The 25173-nt window shown below is 37.7% G+C and overlaps 1 protein-coding gene and 1 pseudogene across 35 annotated transcripts in view; both read right to left on the reverse strand.

The window, feature by feature from the left end:
• Positions 1 to 25173, reverse strand: part of Nrxn1 (neurexin 1) — a 1073594-nt gene that overhangs the window by 754947 nt on the left and 293474 nt on the right. The gene's annotated exons all lie outside the window — the stretch shown is intronic.
• On the reverse strand, positions 18976 to 20194 carry LOC110284086 (annotated as a pseudogene).

Below are 25173 nucleotides of genomic sequence, written 5' to 3' on the forward strand. Positions count from 1 at the left end.
TCCTTCCTTTCTTTCTTTCTTTCTTTCTTTCTTTCTTTCTTTCTTTCTTTCTTTCTTTCTTTCTTTCTTTCTTTCTTTCTTTCTTTCTTTCCAATACAAGGTTTCACAATGCCGTTCTGGCTAGCCTGGAACTTACTGTGTAGATCAGGCTGGCCTTGAACCCACATGTGCCTGCCTCTGCCTTCCAAGGGCTAGAAGTAAAGGTGTGTTCCATCACACCTGACAGCCTAAGACTGGGTCGGTCCCTCACTGAACCTGAAGCTCATAAACTCTTGCTGGCCAGCAAAGTTTCAGGGATTCTTCTGCTTCTGCTTTGCTAACAGGAACATGTCCCCATACTTAGTTTCTTAAATGAATTTCTTGCTTATGCAAATCACACTTTACTGACTCCTCAGATGCTTAGTTTATAGAACTGTTTTCTCACCCTTTTCATAATAAAACAGATGAGTTAGGCAGTGAAGAAATTATTACTTTTCTTTAATGGGTGAGTTGATTTACCAAGACATAAATAACTTGCATTGAACTAGTCAATTTAATGGGGTAACTTCTACTTTCTTACTGAATTGGTCCTTTTCTTGTATGGATGCTAAACCTTCACACTGCATTTTTGTCTCAAATCAACTCCCAAGTACAAATGGTCCGCTTGACTGCAGCTCTCTGTGTACCCAGAACTCCTGTATGTAGCACCTTACCCACAATTGTTCCTTTTTTTGTTAATTTTATTTAAATTAATAATAAAGACAATGATACTGTAGTCAATAGATTGAATTATAGCAGATTGATTTTAAGCCTAGATTGACTTCTGATTGCTTTATGGAAAAGACTAAATGTGATAATGCATGGAATCATTTAGCAAAGTACATGTTAAATACTTAATAGACAAAAATATAACATTTCAGAGGGAAAACAAGGACCAATCAAGCCTCTAGATAGAATATGCGGGAAAGACTCTAATAGCCTCAGAATATTACCACCCTGCCTTTCTGCATAGTATGTACCACAGGGCTGAGGTCAGACTGTGAGCCTGGGCCAATAATCTCTGGTCATGGGGTTGGCAACTACTAGCTTTCTTGTATGAATGGACATGCTTAGAAAAAAATGGTAAATTTAGATGGAAAGTATAACAAATATTCTGAATTTAGACTTACCTTTTTCTTTTTCATGAATGACTCAAGAAAAACTTTATATACATAGGGATAAAAATAAATCAACTGCATAGGTCATTAGACTATCAATAGAAAGGCAAATATAAACTTAGTCTTTGTATAAAATTGCTTCCTATTATGTTATGCTTGCTGAATCCTACATGACCTCAAAGAGGATAGCATGACAAGGTTTACTGCCCCCTGGAGGAGAGCCAGAAGCACATGAACCTCTATGAGTGTTGATATGTAAGGCTTGTTTATGTAATAATGTACATACTTTACTTTATGTTCCTTCTTGGAGAGATGTTCTCCCTGCCAAAGCTATAGGAATATGTCCTTTCAGCCAAGGTAAATATTCCATGATAATTAGAAGCAGCATGACTCTAGGAGGCAAGGGTGTATTTTAGCAAAATGGTAGATGCTGTGACCTTCAGGACAGCCCTTAAGGCTGTGGGAAAGAACTCTAAAAATATGAGTTGAAAAATATGTAAACATGATTGCTCAACTATGAGAAATATAACAATGCAATATAAATTATATAAGGGGCTTCATAGATCTAAAAGAGAAGGTCACCTGTACCATGAGCCTGCTTGTCAGATAGATACAGACGGAGTCCTGAGTTCAAGATCAGCCTGGAACAAAGCAAATTTAGGCCCAGACTTGGTAGGAATGGTGGTCTCAGAGCTGAATTCCTCCACACAGCTAGTTTATTGTCTGTGTTTTATAAGGTAGGCAGATCTCTGAATCCACTTGCAATCTTAAGAAAAATGGGCTTGCTGTATTTTTCTAGGAGTCAAGAGACTAAGATCAGAAAATGTTAATTCATGGTGGGATAATAAAAGTGGAACATGGATGATTAAACTGATATGTAAATTAAAGACTGGGCTTTGGTCTGGGAGAGTTAAGCCTTGTGGTAATCTTCAGAAATCTGTCTTGAGCAGAACAAACGGCCCTCGGCTTGTACCCCTCAAGTGACTTCAAGTTGTTCTTTTCAATGCCCTGAACACCCCTTCCTCAGAACCTCTCTTCAAGCTGAGGCTGGTCCTTGGTAAAGCTTATGTTTATTGAATGCATGCTAGAGGTAAAAAAAGTCCATTGGTCTTAGAATAATTTATATATAGATAAAGCTATAGATACAGATACAGATATAGATATATACAGATATTAGCGTAAACTGAGTAATCAAGTCAGCTAACAGAAGAATATTGAAATGCTGGACCCTAGCCAGACAACCTGCATGTAGTTTTCCTTCATTCTTATTACAGAACATTTATGCACTTTTTTTAAATTTATGACTTTTTCATTGTGCCATTAATTTTCAAAATCCATTTGCATGGCTGAAGTAATATGTGTGGCACCTTTCTATAACTAGAAGGCAATCTACTCATTACACAGCGATTCTGAGATATTCTGATGTGTTTGCTTATCACCTATGATGCCATAGAGAAGACTTTTAAAGAAATAATCATGGAAATATCTAGAAACTTTTACCCATTTGGGTTAGTAAGTACTTCCTTAATGTCAGTGACCCATTGTTTTACACATGGTATTCAATGATTGATAGGGGAAATTATGATAAATTGAATAATTAGAAATTCCTTAGTTGGTTAAAAAATAAATGCTCTGAAATTTTGAACATGAATTTTAACAACAAATTCATCAGACAAAAACTATCAGACCTAGACAATGAAGCTAGACCTAGACAATGAAGATTTTAGTAGTTAAATGATATGAGAACACTGTTAAATAGTTAATTCACTTTTATGTTTCTGTATTTGATTTTGTTTAGTCAAGTGTATAAATTTTGCATGAAATCATTAAAATATTATGGTAAGTGGAACTGTTATGATGATGTTTTCATCTTGACCTTCCATGTAAGAGTGAATATAAGTTCGAGTGTTATAGGCATGAAAAGACACGTTGGGTTTATTTATTGCTCACTGAGAAGTGAGGGGCCATTAGAAGTACCTCCATGCCAGGTTTTTTATTGCTCCTGACCATTTAACATTCAACCCTCACATTTTTGTGCTTTATTAAGTTTCAACAACGATGAGGAGGTAGTGAAAAAATTTAAATGAACCAGGATATGGTTTGTTTAAGAAGGATTAATTTATGGAATCTATATTTTCTATCTGATGTATTCAGCAGTCTCAATGCTTGGTCAAAAATCTTTCACATTGTTGTTTGAATATTTTCTTGGGAACGGGAAAATAAGGGAGTACATATTATCTTGCTTTAACTTTGATCCTCCTTGCTGGCCTTCAGCACTTCTGCAAAAAAATGCATTTCACACCTAAGCTGTTTCACTGTGGGATAAGTGATGACCGTCCTGTAGATTTTCACAGCTGTACAAAAGACATCCAGGTGCACCTGTCTTTTGAATCAGAACCCACTTAGTCCCTCTCACATTTACAAAATTACTTTTGGGAGAGTCAGACCTGGATAACTTCCAAGCTAGTTAAAAATAATTTTGGAAGAAAAGTGTGGTGCTGGTTGCTGGCAGTAGACGCATGAGCAATGTTAACTGCAGGAGATTCTTTTGCGATGTTCCAGGTACCCATTTCCACTTACAAATTTCTTGCAGAAGTTATCTTGTACTTTCAGCTTTCTTCTGATAAACATATTGAAAATTCAGTCAAACAGCTTTTTATCATTTCAAAACCTGAGCTCAAATTTAATCCTGCTGCCCCGATGGAGCCCAGGAAGCTGCAAGGGCATTTTCATTACAGCTAGACCTGACTGCAGAACTCTTCACCATCCCTCAGTGCTCTGACAGCATCATTCGTTTAGAAGAATGGGATCGATCCAGAAGCCAGTGGCAATGAACTCTAGGTACCCACACAGAAGAGAATACCCTATCACCTTGAGAAATAGATATTTCTCCATTTCTTGCCTAGAGATAAAGTATCTCATCATTTGGATTTTAGATTCTGAAATGGCTTTCATGCAGTTATTACAATGACTGAGTTAAATCTCTGTAATCATGTACAGTTGCACTGTCAGTAGCCAACATGTTAAAAAAAAAAAGGCTGTCATTAGTGCATAATGCAGATTGAGGACTGAATTTTTAAAATTTTTGTAAGGATTAAAACTATCACATTAAAACATTGGGTTGGAATTATACCAGTTCTATGAGGCACTGTTTATAATTTCCTCTTCTTTTCCACTTAAAGGTCTGATAATATTTTCTTATAGCAGGTAAGTGGTAAAAGAAGTTGAAATTTCACAGAAACATGTTTGCTATTAGGATGGAAAATATACACACTTCATCAAAAGGTTTCACAGTTTTAGGGAAGTATACCAACTTATAGGTGTGGGCCCCATGTTGACAGAACAACTATTATAAAGAGGAAGGACATATTTTCCATATACCTTAATCTGTAAACAGCTCCACATTGTGAAACAAGAGGTGGGAGGTCACAGAGTAGACAGAAAATATATAGTGAACCTTGCCAAAACCACAGAGGGAACTTCTAACACAATGCAATTTTACCATCTTCCTTAGAGCTATAAACAGACCTTGACTATGGACATTGACCTTCACAAAGGTGCAAAGGGAACTATCAGACAACAAATAGAGGTGGTTTTCTTCTGTTCTTGCTTTATCATGAACTAGGATTTACAGTGACTTCTGGAGAAATTTAGGAGTATGTGGGGTCCTCCTCACTCATGACATCTGCATATGATACTAGGTTCTGCAGCGGGTGACTATCTGTTCATTTGTAGGGGAACAAGAAGATCCAGCTTGGTATGTGATTATATATATATATATATATATATATATATATATATATATATATATATATACTCTATGTGCATGTATTTACTCAACAAATATTTATTAAGCACCTATTATGTGCTTGCTTGCATCAAGTGCCAATTTTCCCCATAAACTAATTTTGTTCTTATGTGGGCTATTTTCTAGCAGGAAAAGAACATGTAAAATTATAGAGCTACTTAAGTTATTCTATAATTCTTGTAATTACAATGAAGTAGAAGTAATTAATGTGATGACTGGAGGAGGATCTTATTTCAAAACATCATCCAAAAGAAGAGACCTGGGAGTTAGGTCCAGTGTGAGTGTATAATTTATCATAGCAAGTAGAACACACTTGTGAATAGATGCCACTAATACAGGTTAACAGAAACCAATAGTGACTTGGTTTCTCTAGTAGTGACCTAAAGGAGCAATTCAATAGACTGAGAGAAATCTGAAATCATTGAACATCTTCCTTTGTCTGGGATTTTATTATGATTCTATCCTGGTAGGCTTTGAATTTGAAGCAATGAACAGTTTGTTCCTTGATTCAGAACAACATTCCTTTGCTCATTGTACCTCAAAGTGTCAGTGTGTAGTTTATATTAAATTATTTAAACATTGCTAAAGTTTAAATAAAGTTGAAACTGTTTGCCATGTAGAATATTCCTATATGACGACACAACTATCAAAACCTTGCCTAGAGTGGAGGCTCTTTGGTGAATCAGTTCTCCAGTATCCTTTTCTAGGGAACATTCTTGGAGTTGAATATATATATATATATACATATATATACACATATACTCATGTAAATATATAACACACATATATATTCATGTAAATCTCTCTCTCTCTCTCTCTCTCTCTCTCTATATATATATATATATATATATATATATATATATATATATATATTTTTTTTTTTACTTTCATTTGTCAATGGTGAAAAATACCTGAGGATATGGAGTTATTTTGGAATTATTAAGTAGAATGCATTCTCCAGAGCAAGGAAGACTAAGCAAGTCTGAGATGCTCCTAGATATTGAACATATGGAGGATCTGGGCAAGCTGAAAAGGTGATTGCTTTCAACTTGAAAGGACAGGTGTCTTAGGGTTTCTATTGCTTTGATGAAACACTATGATCAAAAACAACTTGGCACACAAAGGCTTGCACTGTCCTATCACTCTTCATTACCAAAAGAAGTCAGAACAAGAATTCAAAGAAGGAACCTAGAATCAGGAGGGCATACAAAGACCATGAAGGGGTGAATCGAGGACCACCAGCCCAGGGATGGAATCATTCACAATGGGTGGGGCCTTTCCCATACCCTACACACTTGCCTATAGTATGTTTCTTCATTGAGATTCCCTCCTCTCATATGACTTCACCATGTGTCAAATTGACACGAAACTGTATGGCACAATGAAACTCCTTTCTGAATTGTGTTATTGAAGGTAATTCACCTGCCATTTACATGCTGGGAAGAACCTCTTCAACAGACAATACACCCTTGTTCTGGAAACTATCTCTGGTAGTCACCAATGGGGCTTAGTTTAGCTAAATGTCAAAAAGAAGAAACGCAGAATCTCTCAGTTTGCCTATTATATATACTATATTATATTCTCTCTGGACCACTACAGAGTATTTCTGTTGCTCCTCTTATAAATTCATACATTCATCTTTATTTTATGAGACACCTCCCTCACAAAGCACATGTATACAGAAGCACAGTCCTCACAGAGAGAACTGTATGGATATTATTCTTCTTTGACTGCTTCTTGATTTTGATGCTTGTCAGTAACACTCAGCACCCCCATAAGATATAATTAAAAGTCTAAACTTTCAATGGTTTCCTTTTTGGATATGATTCAGGGTTTTCAATTAATATCAAACTGACATAAAAAGAGTATTTTTTACCCCAAATGTACTCTTCTAGCTTTTGAACATTGTGAATAAACATTAAAAAGTATGAAAATCAAATTGACTAACATTTATGGTATATATACTCAATACTTTGTAGTTGAATGAGCATGTAGAGCTAAGATGATAAACATCTAGCATGAATTTTTTTTTTATTTTTATCTCTGCTAGGATTGAAACAGAAAAATCTTCGTTTGGTTTTTTTTTACTTCTTGATGCATTTTTGAAGTATCCAAACCCAAATTTTTATCACATACTAACTTTCCTAGTATTTGCAACAATAGCCAACATGGTAAATTACAAGGAAGTGCAGAAAATCATTGACATCCCATGCGTACGAGGAATCTTTAACTGCAGAGATGATGCACAGGGATGGTGAGGTGATGAGGCAGATGACAGGAAACAAACAAACAAAACTAATGTAAAACAGAAACCTCCACATATAGAAGGCATTGCCTCAACCATCCAACAAGGCAAGTACCAGCTTCTACAGAGGAACATGTAAACAGTGTTGGAATTCCTTTTTAAAAGCAATGACCATCCCTCCAGAGAGACTGGTTAGGCCTTGGGACTCCCAGCTTACAGTCATCGGTGTGATTTTGAAACTACTGAGCCTCACTTATTGCAGATCAGTGTCTCCCAAATGCAAGCATAAGAAATAAATGTAGCAGTGTTGGGGGTTGGAGGTCTTTTGGAGCTTATTAACATAATGAAACTTTACAAATGAATGGACTAATGGTACTATAGAAAAGGTAGAAAACAGGAATGGGGGAAGGCTCAGACAGTAAAATCTTTACATTTCAGAAAATGTACTATTTTTTAAAAATCCCATTTAAACAAGAGTTTGAACAAAAGTTGTGGGAGGGGGTCAATTCTATCAAATGTATTAAACATAACAACTTCTTTGGTCAAGCTGTCCTTTACAAAAGTCAATTGATGGTACATCCTGAGAAACCCCAGTCTCTCAGCATGTCAAAAGTCTCTGTCTAATGGAGGCTAAGCTAGGTTTTCTGTGTCCTCAAATAGCTTTCCTTGGCTTTTACAAGACATTCAAATATATCATCTCCTTTGATAGTTCTAACAGTACTAATAAATTACACAGAATAGATGACATCACAGCAGGATTTCCATTTTGTGCCTTAGTTCAGAACCATTATTATCTTATGCCTTGAACTATCAGAAGCAAAATCTAACTGAACTGTTTGCTACCCTGTAAACTTGCTTTGTATCCCTGTATAACCTCTTGACTCCAGCTTTCATCCCAGGAGTCCAGCCTACCAGCAAAAGATGATATTAATAAGGTACCTGGATAAAATATCTTGACAGTATTTTCCTCTGGGAAAATGTAAAATTACAGAAAAATTATACCCCAATTATTCAAATTTAAATATTTCATTTCATGAAGATTATATCTTTTACATATTTTGTTTTCAATTTTAAAAGTGTAGTTTCATGCCTTTGTTGCTGAATACTTGATAGTTATGTTGAAATTAAAGTATTATGGTCATAGTGGCTAACCTATCCTTTAAAACTATTTGGAAGCAAACTTGTTCTAATGAAATTTCTTTACATAGGACAATAGAATTTTACCAAAAACCTTGACTAGTATTGTCTTGTAGACTCAACAGAACCCAGAGCTAAGCTAAAGGGTCTCACAGTTTGCTTCTCTGTAGCTGTGATAAAACCACGACTAAAACCAGCTGAGGGAGAGAAGAACTTATTTTCTCTTCCAACTCTCAGGTCACAGTCCATCACTGAGAGAAGTCAGGGCAGGGCCTCAAGACAAGACTTAGAGGTAGAAACTGAAGCACAGGCCAAAGAAGACAGACGCCTCCTTGTTTGCTTTATGTGGCTTGTTGATCCCACTCTCATACATCACCCAGGACCAGCTGCCCTCCCACGATCATCATATAGGGCAATTTGAAGAAGGCAATTAATTCCTCAGGTGAGTATCTATCTCACAGTTGACCCCAGATTATGTCAAGTTGACAAAAATTTAACCAAATATACACAGACACTACATGTGACGGATTCTAGAACCAGCTATCTTGATCATGAATTAAAGTCAATTTAGAGAAAAGTAATCACTTTATACACATGTAATGTAAAATTTGTTAACTCTCTCTCTCTCTCTCTCTTTCTCTCTCTGTCTCTCTCTCTGTCTCTCTCTTGCTGTGTGTGTATTGAAAAGAACTTCACAAAGAAATGCAGAGGCTATTTTCTCAGTAATCAACAGTAGAATTAATCCAAACAAATAACAGTACATGAACACTTAAAAATAAGTTTGTTCTACTAAAGAACATTTTTATAACTAGATGTGTTCATAATTTAACCAAAATTAAGTGTGGTGATGCTTATGTCCTTCTTGTGAAAAGCATAAAAGAAATATAATGTAGTTATTATAACCCATAGATACATTTAAATGTGGCTTATTTTTATTACACCTTTACATCCTGAATAATGATAATCTAATTATCAAAGGATTAAGAAGAGAAGCAAGGTTTATAGTACCTAACAATAGGCATTTAGCTTTACTATATAAATTATGAGTAAGTTAGTGAAACATGTGACAGGGGAGATTTGATAAAGAGTGTGAGGATTGGCATCTGTCTTTCAGAGACTTCTGTAATCACTTCCAATGGCTAAATTAAATTTAGTCAAGGTTAACCAAGGCTATTCTATTATTGTGGATGGGTCCCTTGGCTACACAATTTTTACTTTAATCCTCCTGGAAATTGCAAGAAGTCAAATGAAACCTTTCACATACAGCCAGAGGGAAGAGGGAATGCACCATCATTCTATTCTCGCTCTACTTATTATGGAAAATTTGTCTTTTTCAGGGACATTGACTCCTAAGTAACCCTTTATAGACTCCAGAGCTCAGCAGCTTGCTTCATGACTCTCCGTCACTGAGACCATGGTAATTTTAATGATTATGATATGAGCTAAATTTCACTGTTAAATGTCAATTGGGCGTTGTAGGCTGCCTGTCCATTTCACTGCCTCTCAAACCAATACTGCCCTTCGGCAATCAAGTGGATGAACACATGTGCCAGTGGTGGAGCTTTCATACTCAACAAGGAACAACTGCTTTCTGCACATCACTGAGATATTATGACTCCATTAGAAAAAGCTGAAACATCCTATTAAATTTTAATGTAAGAATGACATAGAAAGAAATTATAACATTTCCAGAGAAATCTAGATGAAAATTTATATGTAGTGTATACTAAATATAGAAAATATTGCAAATAAACCACTCTCCTACTGAAAACAACAATCAACATATAATCAAAAATCTCTTCTATTCATAGTGTGAGACCACTTTTGTCCATTCAAAACACTAATTTTTTAACACTATATGAAAACATGGTATGTGTCTGTCATGTGATCACAATCAAGCATCAGTTGTTTTCTGATAGTTAAGGTTGGGTGAATACTCCATTCAGGTCATACCCATATTCACATCTATATTGAGGCATCTTCTAGTTTCACGAAGCTAAGCTGCAACGCTGGAAACCTCACTCTGTTTATTTCCATGTGATTATAATAAGAATGCCCCTCACAGGGTTGGTGCAGACATCCAATATGATATTGGATATAAGATGGTCTGCTAAGTAGAAACCATTGTTGAAACATGTTGCCACATGGATATGGAGAGCATGTGAAGGTGCTGTGTATTTTTGGAAATTAAATAAATCTACAAAGTTTATTTCCCCAAACCAATTTTACAGAAATATTCTAGATCTGTTCAGAGACTTTTTGCTACAGTTCTATTCATAATAAGTAGCCTCATTGGCACTTTTCTGTCTCATGCATTCTTGACTTTTGGTTTGGTTCACATGCCCACACCCCTGTCTTCTTCTAATGTCCATATGAAATAATATCCCTTCCTGTCTCTGTCCCTATTTGCAGGTGGAACATAACTGCTACTTCTATGATGCCCACCCCTGATCTGTAGGCTCTGTATTTCAGTCTCTTGTCTCACCCTGTCAGTGTGTGGAGTCTTATTGAGTTCTTGGTATGCCATTATTTGATATTTACTACACTCCCTTCCTTAGTTAGAATTACATTGTCAAATAATATTTTATACCTTATCTTTGCCACTGGACAGCAAGGTCATTCAGTTTGGCAACTTGATATGGATTTATTTTTAGTTCCACATAGATAGAGGGTGCCTACTAAACTGTCACCATCATCCCTCTGTTTTCATGGTGATTGACATAAGTGAAATAAATGAAAGTATCCTGACTGGTATAATAATAGAGATAAATATCTATTCTTTGTGACAGGAAGTGACTGTAAAAATAGTAGTACATTCCAGAGTTATCCTTTCTCTGTCATTTGCTTGGCATGTCATTACACTGTGCAGTGTGTAACAGAAAATCGATGAGAAAGAGCTATTTTATTTCTATTTATGTGTAAGTCTTCATGGGTATTCATATGTGTATGTTGCTACTTGTGGAAGCCAGAAGAGGATATTGCATGCCCCAGAGTTACAGGCCACTTGTGAGCATTTAAACCTGGGTGCTGCTCACTGAAATGTGTTCCTCTGAGTTCTGACTGCTGGACACTCTTTAAAGGTCAGAAGTGGTGGCATGTGCCTGTCACCTCAGGACTGGATGTGAGAGGGAGACAGAAGTGTCCTTAGGGCTTACTTCAGGTTCAGTGAGAACTCCTGGCTGTTAGCAATTTGTCTAAGCTACACCCCAGAGTTACCTGACTCACTATAACAGGAACTGCTTCCCCCTCCGCCCTCCCCCTGCTCTCTCTTGCTCTCTTGCCTGCTTGCTCCCCACTCTGTTCTCTCCTCTTTTCCTCCCTCTCCCCATAACCCTTCCCCCTCTCTCCATGTGCTCATGGCCAGCATCTACCCATCCACTCTCTCTGCCTTTCTCTGTCTCTACAATCCTCTCAACTCCCTTCCCCTGCCTTGAATAAACTCTATTCTATACTATATCTTCATGTGGTTGGTTTCTCATGTGAAAGGGATGGATTAGTTTGGGGCCTTGGATGCACCTCTGTTCCCCATACCTGACTATACATTCACCAAACATATTCATTCTCTCCTTTTCTTTTAGAAAAACACAACACTGTCTCAAAGACCAAAAGTAAAGAAAAGAAAAGAAAAGAAAAGAAAAGAAAAGAAAAGAAAAGAAAGAAAAGAAAAGAAAAAAATAAACCAATAAGATAAAGTCAATACTAGCTGATATAAATATCTGGCTTCCACAAGTGCATATGTGGACATAACTTTCAACATACTAATTTGCATTGCATTGATATGTATTGCTTTGAAATATATGAGAAATCATTGAGTAACTGTATTTGTTTGTTTGTTTGTTTGTTTTACTTTCTATTAAAAACTCTTACGAATGCTGGGCATGTGGCACATACCTTAACCCCAGCACCTGGGAAGCAGGGGCAGATATATCTCTGAGTTTCAAGCCAGCCAGAGCTATAAAGTAAGACCTTGTCTCAGTAAACAAACAAATCAACAAACATCGAAAATTCTAGGAATGCTTACATTAAACACTAGTCATTTATTAAAAGACTGAAAAGAAGGCTTAATATGTTGGCATTCCCTACTCTGAATATGCTATATTTTGTCAGCACCTATAGAAACATATCTTGTTTTTAAAATTTCTTGGTCTGATTTCTGTTCTAGTTAGAAGATAGCATGCATATTTACAACACATTCAGTAAATGACAGTAAATTATCTTTCTGAGAGGTTGAATAATTATTTAGAACTGATAACCTCTTATATGTTCTATAATTGATATGTGTGTGTTTAGGGTGTGGGGTCTTAAAGAAGTGGCCTATACATGCCTGTAGAGAGCTAGTACAGAGACAGAGGTGGAGTCATCCTCACCTTCTACCTTGCTTTAGATTAGGGTCCCTTGTTTTTCAATGCTGTGCATGACAGGCTATCTTGTCTGTGAGCTTCCAGGAATGCTCCTGCCTCTGTCTTCCATCTCACTGTGCACACTGGGATTACAGATGTGCTTTACCTTGCCCAGCTTTTACATGGGTTCTGGAAGTTTGGACACAGATCCTCATAATGTTTGACAAGAGCTTTATTCATGAGATACCTGTACAGATCCACATGTCTTTCTCAACGTAGTCCCTCTTTGTAATTTCAGCTACATGTCAGCTATACTTAAAAGGTTGAGTTGCAATCATCCAGGAAACTTGAACATTTTGCCTGTTTTTAATCATCTGTAAGTAAACCAAACACCCATGAGCCCTAAGGGGCTTATCAACTGTGTCAGTGTCTCTGTTGTGTCATGCTATTGTTGGTATAGGGAAGAAAGGAACAGGGAACAGTAGCTGGTCCAAATGTTCCTATTCTTAGTCCATGAAAAGACTTTAGTGTTCTTTTATAAGAGTAAGCTTTCCAGAGGCCAAAGGTCCACGCATAGGCACAACATGGTAGTGTGCATTTATAAAGCATCTTTCCTAGTCTCTGTAGGATCTCCAGTGAATTCAAAGATTTCCTGTTTCCATGATTAAGGCTTTCTACAGGCAAAGTTTGTAACAATGCAGCAAACACTAAGGCAGATGCTTTTCCTTAAGGTTTCCTCTACTTCAGGCCATTGAGGAGGTAGGTTCAGGGTTTTTGGAAAATTCCACCAGACCCCTTCCATCCTGGAAGAGAAAGATCATATAGCACATAGGCACCCCTCCCTTCCAGAAGGGAAAGTATAACTACATTCCTCAGACCACAGGTCGGAGACTGGGGGTGACTGACCATTGGCCACCTCGGGATGGGGGAAGCCCAGAGCATTGGTCACCTACAGACAAGGAAAGTCCTTTCCACCTTATTCCCTAAAGACTAATCAGTTTAAAAGTCACATTGTTCTGCCAATCACATTGTGTCTAATGGCTACTGCTCTGAAAACTGTATAAAAACTCACCGAACCAGCTGTGCTTGGCCATTCTCTCTCTCCTTCCTGTGCAGGATGACCTCAGCATGCTGGAACAATAAAATTCCTCTTGCTTTTGCATCAATTCCCTGCTTCTCATTGTTCACTTGGGCGGGGGGTCTCCTATAAGTTAAGGCTCTCTGGAGTCTTACATCACCACTGAAACTGGAACAAGGTAGTGAGATGAATGTCTGCCAGTGCCTCTCTGCAGCACAAGGCTTTCATTCTTGCAGATTTTAGGAATGATAATTCAGTTGCAATCTTGAGTCTCTTTAATATAGCTTTAACCCTATTATGTGGATGACTTAGAAAACAAGTAAAACACAACAGAGAGTACATGCATGTACATGAGAGGATATAAGTCACTCATTCATTCATTTGCTATTCATTCAAAACCCCTACTAAGCATCAACTATAGAACAGGCACCACTCTTGCTAGTTAGGATGGTAACAGTGGCTGGGTGTGGTGGCACACTCTTTTAATCCCAGCACTAGGGAGGCAGAGGCAGGCAGATTTCTGAGTTTGAGGCCAGCCTGGTCTACAAAGTGAGTTCCAGGACAGCCAGGGCTATACAGAAAAACCCTGTGTCGAAAAACAAAAACAAACAAACAAACAAACAAACAAACAGAAGCTCAGTAGGATGGTAACAGTCATAACCTCAGAACCTCATGGAGAGTGCATTTGATAGTCAGACTCTGTAGTGCAAGCCACTGAGATTTACATAGTTTGATTTCCTTCACTGTCACTACTTAGCCAATTGTAAAATTTGTGGCCATGAAAGAGAATGAGTAACTATGTCTTTTAAGGGACTCCCCAAGGGAGCCTGGTCTCCAACAAAACAATTCCTCCTGTATTTATTTTGTTGTTGTTTAATAACCTCTAGCATGTACAACAGTTACAAAACTCTGCAATTTTGTATTTCTTGCTCATAAAAAAGTGAAAATGTTGGCTCATGTTTATAGCCTCTTTAAATGCAAATTAAGTAAAATTCAGACAATAATTTTAAAAAGCTGACTAATTGCAATCAATAGCAAACTTAGAAAAGTATCGCAGTACTTTAAACCATGTGAAGTGAAGCAGTGATGGGCAGGTCAGGGCACAGTTCACAGAAAAAAAATCACTACACTGATTACAGCCATTGTGAGGGGTTGTCAGAAACAGCTAGCAAATTACAGAGGGAAGGATCCACAGAGCCTCTCCTGGAAATCACTACTATTATCATGGAGTTAACTGGGTAATATTTTTCAGCACAGGAGCCAAATGCATTTTAAAAAAAAACATAATAAGTAGGAGGTACACAGAGAAAAATGTACTTCTTAAGTCAGCTGACGAGGTCATTTTATTCAGTGAAAGAAGTAAACCCAAACCACGTGTGTCAGAGTATGAAAGTGCTCTTACGTTCTGCTGCTCCTCTCTCTCCATTCCCTTCCTCCCTCTCTCTCCACAAGCTCATGGCCAGCTTCTACTTCTCTACTCTCTCCCTGCCTCTCTCTGCCTCTACTACCCTCTTGACTCCCCTCCCCATGCCCTGAATAAAAACTCTATTCTATACTTTAAAAAAAAAGTACGAAAGCACTCTGCATTGAATGACAGAATTTTTAGCTAATCTTCATTCAACTTTTCCTCCAGGGAAGTGGAAAGAATAAGAAATCTCAGAAAATGCCTCATGTACGTGGAAAACTTGATTAATATTAAAGGTGATAGCCCCCACAAAATTTGAATTAATTGTGTTTAGATTATTTAGTATTTTCATTAAAGAATATGTAGTTGATTACAGAATAGAATTGGTTTCTAATGGCTTCTGATTGACATAAGCCAGTGTCAGATTAAAGATATTTTAACTGTTGGATCCAGTAGCATCTTTGCTGTGGGAGACCCAGGGCATAGTTTCTCTCTCTTTGGTGAGGGGAGTCTTGTCCATAACCGAAACTCTGTTTCTTAAGGATTCTCTCTTCACTGTCTACATATTTAGCTAATACCTCTTTGTTAGAATTTTTTGTTCTTTTTGCTAAAATAATCACTCAAAATTTATATTTATATTGTGATTCATGTTTTCCAAAGCATTTTTATATTTATGCTATTTAAACTTTCAAATGCTTACTTACATTAGACAGAGTGAGGACCAAGTTCCCCAGACTTCAGTTTCTATAGTAGTGGAATAATAGAAATCACATCTAACTCTTCTGCAAGAATTGTGATAACCATCATGCAATTTAACAGATCTTAATTATTTACTAATATGTAGCATTATTTTCATTGGACTACATCTGTTAATGCCTTCAAACCTCATAGAAGCCTTGCAAAATAAGTTAATTTTCCTATTTCATGGTGGATAAAGCTGAGGCACCAAAAACAAACAAACAAACAAAAAAAAAACCAAAAAGTAATATAGCAGGCTTACACAAACATTATCTTTCAAATAATGACTTACATCAGGCATCGTGGTACTTCCTCTGACAGTAAGCACATTTCCACATTGACACACAGCTTCAATAAAACTCCCATTTCCACACCATAACTGAAAGAAATTGACGGATACAATCCGATGCAAAAATCTATCAATTCTAAATAAGTGCTTGATCAAGTGTTAATCTGAACATGTGAGGATAGTGAACACCAATCCAAACTATCACGGCAAAATTAATTAAAGTTTGCAAGTAATTAAAGCAAGCTTTTTATTTGTGTACATGGACTTCCTCCACCTAAGGGGGGTTTTAAGATGTCAGCATTGGACCTGGGCAAGAGAAGGGTTTTACAGCTCTGGGCTTCCAAAGAGGGGGTTTGGCAGGCAAATAAGCAGGGTTACAGGAGAAGCATAGCAAAGTAGCCATAACAAGGTAGTAATGTCAACCTTGTGAAACAAAGGTTGCAGGGTTGTTACAAGAACTTTTTTGAAACAAAGGCATGATTGCCATTTCCCCCGAAAGGTAGTATAGAACCATTTGTAGTTAAGGTTACAGGGAGGGGCACAGTCCAATCCTTAAGAAACAGAGATTTAATCATAAACAAGGAAGAAGCCACTTGTGTTTACTATAAGATGCCTTTAAAGCAGGCTGGCTCATCACATGTACTCAAAGAAAATTGAGTGCATAAGACTGAGTCCTAATTTCTCAGTATACTACATGATAGCAGTGGTCATTGCCAATGTAAAAGTTATTAGAGTATAGCTAAAAAGTCTGAGTAAGTTTATAGTAAAAAGTCTAAGCAACTTAAAAAAGTTTAAACACTATTTGGAGCTCATGGGATTAGACAAGATTAGAAAAAGAAAGTTAACATTTAGAAACTTGCTATTCACAAAACGCAAGTATTTTTTCATCAAGTATTTGTAACCTCTGAAATATTACTGATGTATTATTATATCATTCTACACATTCACACAAACACATAAAGTCCCACATAATTAAAATTGGCTTTTACTTTAAGAACACTTTACTAGATATTGAGCATATGTACCTATCTATTACTATTGAAAGAAATAACAAAATCTAACCTAGAAAGTGATTTTCAAACACAAGAGAAAAATATTGATTAGCATAATAAGAAAATGAAAGTATTTCTGAAATGCTCTAAAGATTTCAGTTGACTAAGGTGATTTATATTTTTAATTAAATCTACTGTCAAGGTAATATAAGTGAAGATAATAACCCCGTAGTCAGAGGAAATAAAGCTGGCATTCCATGAATCAAGAGAGCAGAAATAGGCATTAGATAGAAGGAGGTAGGCAGGGGTGGTGTGAGAATATTGAATGGTAGTGCTATTCCTATCCCATTAATTATAATTAAGTATTAATCTGAATTATTGTCAGTGCAGTGTTAATCCCCAGTGTTGCATTTTATGTTACAAATAAGTTACTCTTATCATAACCATAGTTTCAATATGTTGAAAAATTATCACAACATACAAAAATTGAATCCATGCCTATTTAAATATTCCCTAAAGTTGAAAGGCTGATCACAATTTGGTTATTCTTCGAAGTTAGAATGTTACAAATTTAGAACCAAGTTGTGGTAGTCTCCTTCATGGCCATTTACAGTCTCTCTCTGTGTCGGACCTAATATCTTTTCAACCTTCAGATAAAAATTTGGAATGTATTCATACACCATTTGCTTCTACCAACCCCAAAGCTAAAAGTATTTGATAATAGCTGTAACACACACTTCTGTGTGTGGGCAACCGCCTGCATGGTGTTCCTTCCACTTATTAGGGAATTGTCTTGATTGTTGCTGATGATGTGACATGACTGTGAATACTTCATGTAACTGCTTCTGTATTGAAACTCATAGTTGAGAGCAACCTGACTCTGTGTCCCATGGCACTGCTCTGTGACATAGAACAAATGCTCTCTTAGTCCCTCTGAGATGAGCATCATTTTGCTTCCACACATACTTTTGTTGTTGGGATCAGTTCTTTGCACATATCTCCCTTAAATTTATTGCAATAATCAGACAGCTCAACAACATTCACCTGTGATGAAAAGTTTCCAGTCAGAGGTGTTGACACATTGGTAGAGTATAACTGAGTATATACTCAGGTTGAAGTGACATGTTGGGGCAGACTGCTTCACTTTGCTTTATATAATACGTGCCTGACAGAATTCTTTTATATTAAAGAAAGCCTAAAATCTGTGCTTACAAATGAAACAACTGAGTGTCATTTCTGTCAGTCAGCATACCTGTCCAACCCAATGATTCAAGTACTGAAAGCCCATAATCAGTTCCATCTGTGCTTGAAGATTGCTAAGAATCACATTCAAAAACTTCCTTTGCAAATGTGAACTGCCAACCAAGTATTAAATTGCCCCATCTTGTTGATGGAGAAAACTCAACAACTCCTGTAGTGTATACATGTCCAATTTAATAACCTGTGGCTGCTTCCCTTCTATATTTCTTTCTTTTTAGGGGCTGGGGGTTGTACTGCTTTTATTTTGTATGGAAACCACTGGAGGAGGGGTCTTGAGGGTGGCCACCCTAGGTATTATACTGAAGTTCTGAGGGCTCCAGACACTAACTGGGAAGTCAGGTGACAGAAACAATGATTCAGACCAATTATATGATTACAAAGCTGGGGTCTCAAGCAATGCTTCAGGTGATCAGGTGTGACTTTGGACACCTAAGGAAGCAGTGACATAGGAGGGACAAGCACTGGACTGCTCTTGAGCATCCTTGGTGACATCAGGAACAGAGAAGACCTCAGCAGCTGGTGGCTTGAGGGATCTCCAGTCCATATTTTACTTGGCCAGGGGACTCCTGAAGGACCTGCCAGCAAACCTGGCTTTGCTGCTAGCTCTTCTTCAATTCTACAGATCTGATTGTACTTGATCAGGCAATTGGCATCAGTCTTGATCTGCCCAGTGCAGAGTCCCATTCCCCTCAACCAGGTCAATGATAAAAGTATCCTCAGTCTCCCTAGATCAATGGGACACCATGATGCCCCAGCCATTGGGCTGGGCAAACTTACATGCCTGCATACACTCAGTCACAGAGCTGATCTAGTTTACTTCGAGCAGGAGGCAGTTACAGAACTTCTTTCCCACATCCTTTGCAATCCATTTAGGATTGGTTACTGTGAGATCATCCTCTACCACCAGGATGCCTGCACTAGCTGAGAACTTCTGCCAAGCTTCCCAGTCATCCTGGTCAAAGGAGTCTTCAGTCACCACCACTGCATACTTCTAGATGAAGGACTTGTACAGGTCAGCCTGCTGGAGTCATCTGGAGACTTGAAGTCCAGGTCATACTTGCCAAACTTGTAGAACTGTAGAGGCAGCTACATCCATGCCGATGATAACCTGCTTAGTGTAGCTGGCCTTTGCAATTGCAGTCTTCAGCAGCTCCAGGCTTCTTTGTTTTCCAGGATGTTAGATGGAAAAATCTCCCTTCATTATCCATATTGATGAGTCCTTCCTCCACTTCTCCTTGATGACATTCTACAGGTTGTAGTAAACCTCTGCTCCATAGCTTCTCAGAAACAGGATACCTCTACAGTCAGAGTCATGCTCTTGCAAGACCAGTTGCCTGTATGAGTAATGCCATTGATCACATTGAAAGCCGAGACCAGCAGAATGACTTCAGGGTTGCCAGCTAAGTCAGCAATGTGAGGGTAAAGGGGTTCCCCGCTTTCCACAGGACCAGATTTGCAGACAGCCAGAGCCACTCTGGCTCAGGATGGCATTTGCACCAAATTTAGATTCATCCTGAGCACCACCCATCTCAATCATCAGTTGGTCAATTTTCTCTTGTTCCACTACATTCTGTTTCTTGCTAACCAGAGCAAGTGCAATAGTGTTATTGATGTGCTCAACAACCTTTGAGACATCCTTATTCATGAAGTGTGGGTTCTAGGACCTCATAGATGCCAGTGGACGCACTGCTGGGCACTGAAGCTCAGAAGAGATCTTTTGTGACGCAGAATTCTACTTTACAGTGGGATTCCTACAGGAGTCAAATATTTCTCTGGTGTGGATGGTTTTGATTTTTTAAAAGATTATTTATTTTATGTAGATTATGTATTTTATGTATGAGTACATTGTTGTTATCTTCAGGCACACCAGAAGAGGGCACCAGATCCCATTACTGTGAGCCACCATGTGGTGAACTCAGGACCTCTGGAAGAGCAGTCAGTGCTCTTAACCAGTGAGCCATCTCTCCAGCTCTCTGGCATGGATCTCGAGAATAAGCATGGTGAACTTCTGGTTGCAGGAATGCTGAGAAGGATAGCCTTCTATATTTCTTTGACACAATGTTTAGGCAACAGTGTACTTTAATACATCAGCACATTGCTCTTCTTGAGTATTTTCCCTGCTTTTGAATATCCCTGTTAGATTACGACAATTGCTACTTTTACAAGTAAAGCATCCCCTAGCCATGGTTGCTATTGCTTGGGAGAGCAACACTACTTATCCACTGCATTCTATGCTCATACAATAAAACCAGTGTCTATCAATGAGCAAAATGATATTTTATTAAAATGTAGGATAGTATGTTTGAGAAAAAAAATAGAGCTAGTCTGCTTACTGAACTCTCCTTTGCTCTGACCCAAAGTTTCTGAGTGCACATGTTATAACAGTTTACTTCACACGCTGTGCTGGAAGTACTCATTATCCATCAATTTTAGAAGGATCTAATATGCTTGTGTGAAAACTGGCCTTTCTAGCATTCACAGAATAAAATTATTTCACTGCTAATCTTATGCACATTTCCCAACTAGATAGAATATGGTCTTGATACTATAGTGACCTTTAAATTATTACTCTTTCAAACTGTATTTTAGAAATATTCTTATTTATTATTTCTATATTTGTAATAATACTTTTACTAGTTTGATCATTCCCCTTTTCTTCTAAATCCTCTGAGAGACTGATGGGCTGTGTAACTGAATGCTTACTCTGAGAACCAAGCCAACCATTTCATGTTTCTTTAGGACTTTCACTGTAGTCATCACTATGCTACACATTTTCAGAACGTATATCATCTGATGCACATAACATATAAGTTTGTGTAAAATCACCATTCTCATTTCATGGATGAAAAGTTAAAATATACAATTTAGGCCTTCTGGTTGGCACCAGCCCTGGGCCACCTTGGGTGAGAATTCAGTGGACAGTCCCCACGGTCACCAAAGAACTTCCCACACAGCAGGCGCCCTAATATACCCAGGATCTAGGATCACTGGTGAGTTGAATGCAACATCTATTCCAAAATAATCATGAGTGGCTTGTGACAGCAGGAGCAAGGACACACAGGAGCCCATCCTGACCATCAGCTTGGGTTCCTTCTGGTCAGTGCTGGTCTACCTTGGTTTCAAACACAGCAGACAGCCCCATGGTCCCTAGTGGAGGTACCACTTCCAGGCACTGTAACAAGCTCAGGATCTTAGGATTCCAGAATCCCAGGATCCCAGGAGCTTGGTCACACCATGATCTCAGGGTCTCAGAGGAAGCTTGACTACCAAGAACTCTGACACACCCAGAATCTCAGGTTCACAGGATCCCAGAATCACCAGGTTACAGAAGAAGCTAGACTCTGAGGAGTTCTGAATCAACTGGGGTTACAGGAAGGACAGGCTCCAATCAGATATATTGAGGGCAGTGAGTACTTGAGATAATCAGATGGCAGGAGGCAAGCTAAGAACAGAAGCAACAGAAACCAAGGTTACTTGGCATCATCAGTACCAAACTCTCCTACCATAGCAAGTCCTGGGTACACCATCATACCACAGAAGCAAGATATGGATTTAAGTCACTTCTCATGATGATGATGGAGGACTATAAGAAGGAAATAAATAAACCCTTTAAAGAAATACAGGAGAACACATCCAATCAGGTGAAAAAATTGAATAGAACCATCCATGATCTAAAAATGGGAGTAGAAACAATAAAGAAACGACAAAGGGAGACCACTCTGGAAATAGAAAAACTAGGAAAGAAGTCAGGAGCCATTGATACAAGCATAACCAACAGAATACAAAAGATAGAAAAGAGAATTGCAGGTGCATAAGACATCATAGGAAACATTGACACAACAATGAAAGAAAATGTGAAATGCAAAAAAACCCTAACCCAAAACATCCAGGAAATCCAGGACACAATGAGAAGACCAAACTTAAGGATAATATGTGTATACGAGAAGGAAGATTTCCAACTTAAAGGGCCAGGAAATATCTTCACCAAAATTATAGAAGAAAACTTCCCCAACCTAAAGAAAGAGATGACCATGAACATACAAGAGCTCCAAGTACTTTGGACCAGAAAAGAAATTCCTCCTGACATATCATCAAAACACCAAATGCACAAAACAAAGAAAGAATATTAAAAGCGGTAAGGGAAAAAGGTCAAGTAACATATAATGGCAGACCTATCAGAATTACACCTGACTTCTCCCCAGAGACTATGAAAGACTGATGATCCTGGGCAGATGTCATATAGACCCTAAGAGAACCCAAGTGCCAGCCTAGGCTATTATACCCAGCAAAACTCTCAATTAACATAGATGGAGAAACCAAGGTATTCCATGACAAAACCAAATTAACACAATATCTTTCCACAAACCCAGCCCTTCAAAGGATAATAAAGGGAAAACTCCAATACAAAGAGGGGAACTAACCCCGAGAAAAAGCAAGAAAGTATCTTTCAACAAACCTAAAGACATCATATGATAGCCACATGTACAGAATTCCAACTCTTACAACAAAAATAACAGGAAGCAACAATGACTTTTAATTAATATCTGTTAATATCATTGGACTCAATTCCCCAATAAAAAGACATAGACTAGCAGACTGGTTACATAAACAGGACACAATGAAAGCAGTCCTAAGAGGAAAACTCATAGCTCTGAGTGCCTCCAAAAAGCTGGAGTGAGCATACATTCACAGCTTTACAGCACACCTAAAAGCTCTAGAACAAAAGGAAGTAAATTCACCCAAGAGGAGTAGATGTCAGGAAATAATCAAACTCAGGGCTGAAATCAACCAAGTGGAAGCAAAAAGAACTAAACAAAAAATGCACCAAACCAGGACCTGGTTTTGAGAAAATCAACAAGATAGATAAACCCTTAGCCAGACTAACCAGCAAGCACAGGGACAGTATCCTAATTAACAAAATCAGAAATGAAAAGGGAGAGATAACACTAGAAACTGAAGAAATCCCAAAAATCATCAGCTCCTCCTAAAAAAGCCTATACGCAACAAAACAGGAAAACCTGAATGAAATGGACAATTTTCTGTACAGTTACCAGGTCCCAAAGTTAAATCAGGATCAGATTAATTATCTAAACTGTCCCATATCCCCTAACGAAATAGAAACAGTCATTAATAGTCTCCCAACCAAAAAAAGCCCAGAACCCGATGGATTTAGTGCAGTTCTAAGACCTTCAAAGAAGACCTAATTCCAATACTCCTCAAACTATTCCACAAAATAGAAATAGAAGGTACTCTACCCAATTTGTTCTATTAAGCCACAATTACTCTGATATCTAAACTACAGAAAGACACAACAAAGAAAGAGAGTTTCAGACCCATTTCCACTATGAATATCGATGCAAAAATAATCAATATAATGCTTGCAAACCAAATCCAAGAATGCATCAAAACGATCATGCATCATGATGTAAGCCACTATGTAAATAAACTCAAAGACAAAAACCACATGATTATCTCATTAGTTGCAGAGAAAGCATTTGACAAAGTCCAATACCCCTTCATGATAAAAGTCTTGTAAATATCAGGAATTCAAGGCCCATACCTAACACAATAAAAAGCAATATTCAGCAAACCACTGGCCAGCATCAAACTAAATGGTGAGAAACTGGAAGCAACCCACTAAAATCAGGGACTAGACAAGGCTGCCTGCTCTCTCCCTACCTATTCAACATTGTACTTGAAGTCCTAGCCAGAGCAATTAGACAACAAAAGGAGATCAAGGGGATACAAATTGTAAAGGAAGAAGTCAATATATCACTGCTTGTAGATGATTTGATGGTATATATAAGTGACACCAAAAGATTCCACCAGAGAACTCCTAAACCTGACAAACTTCAGAAAAGTAGCTAGATATAAAAATTAACTCAAACAAATCAGTGACCTTTCTCTATAGAAAGGATAAACAGGCTGAGAAAGAAATTAGAGAAACAACATCCTTCAAAATAGTCACAAATAATATAAAATAACTTGGTGTGACTCTAGGAACTAAGGAAGTGAAACTAACTAAGGAAGTGAAAGATCTGTATGATAAAAACTTCAAGTCTCTGAAGAAAGAAATTGAAGAAGATCTCAGAAGATGGAAAGATCTCCCCTATTCATGGATTGGCAGGATTAATATAGTCACAATGTCTATCTTGCCAAAAGCAATCTACAGATACAATGCAATCCCTATCAAAATTACAATGCAAATTTTTACAGAATTAGAAAAGGAAGTTTGCAAATTCATCTGGAATAACAAAAATCGTAGGATAATAAAAACAATTCTCCAACAATAAAAGAATTTCTGTTGGAATCACATCCCAGACCTCAAGCTGTACCACAGAGCAATTGTGATAAAACCTTCATGATCCTGGTACAGTGACAGATAGGTAGATCAATGGAACGGAATTGAAGACCCAGAAATGAACCCACACACCTATGGTCACTTGATCTTTGACAGGGAGCTAAAACCATGCAGTGGAAAAAAGACAGCATTTTCAACAAATGGTGCTGGCACAACTGTTTGTTATCATGTAGAAGAATGTGAATTGATCCATTTCTATCTCCTTGTACTAAGGTCAAATCTAAGTGCATCAAGGAACTCCACATAGCACCAGAGACACTAAAATTTATAGAGGAGAAAGTGGGGAAGAGCCTTGAAGATATGAGCACAGGGGAAAGATTCCTGAACAGAACAGCAGTGACTTGTGCTGTAAGATCAAGAATGGACAAATGGGACCTCATAAAA

This window comes from Mus caroli, chromosome 17 (assembly GCF_900094665.2).
Source record: "Mus caroli chromosome 17, CAROLI_EIJ_v1.1, whole genome shotgun sequence".
NCBI classification, from domain to species: domain Eukaryota; kingdom Metazoa; phylum Chordata; class Mammalia; order Rodentia; family Muridae; genus Mus; species Mus caroli.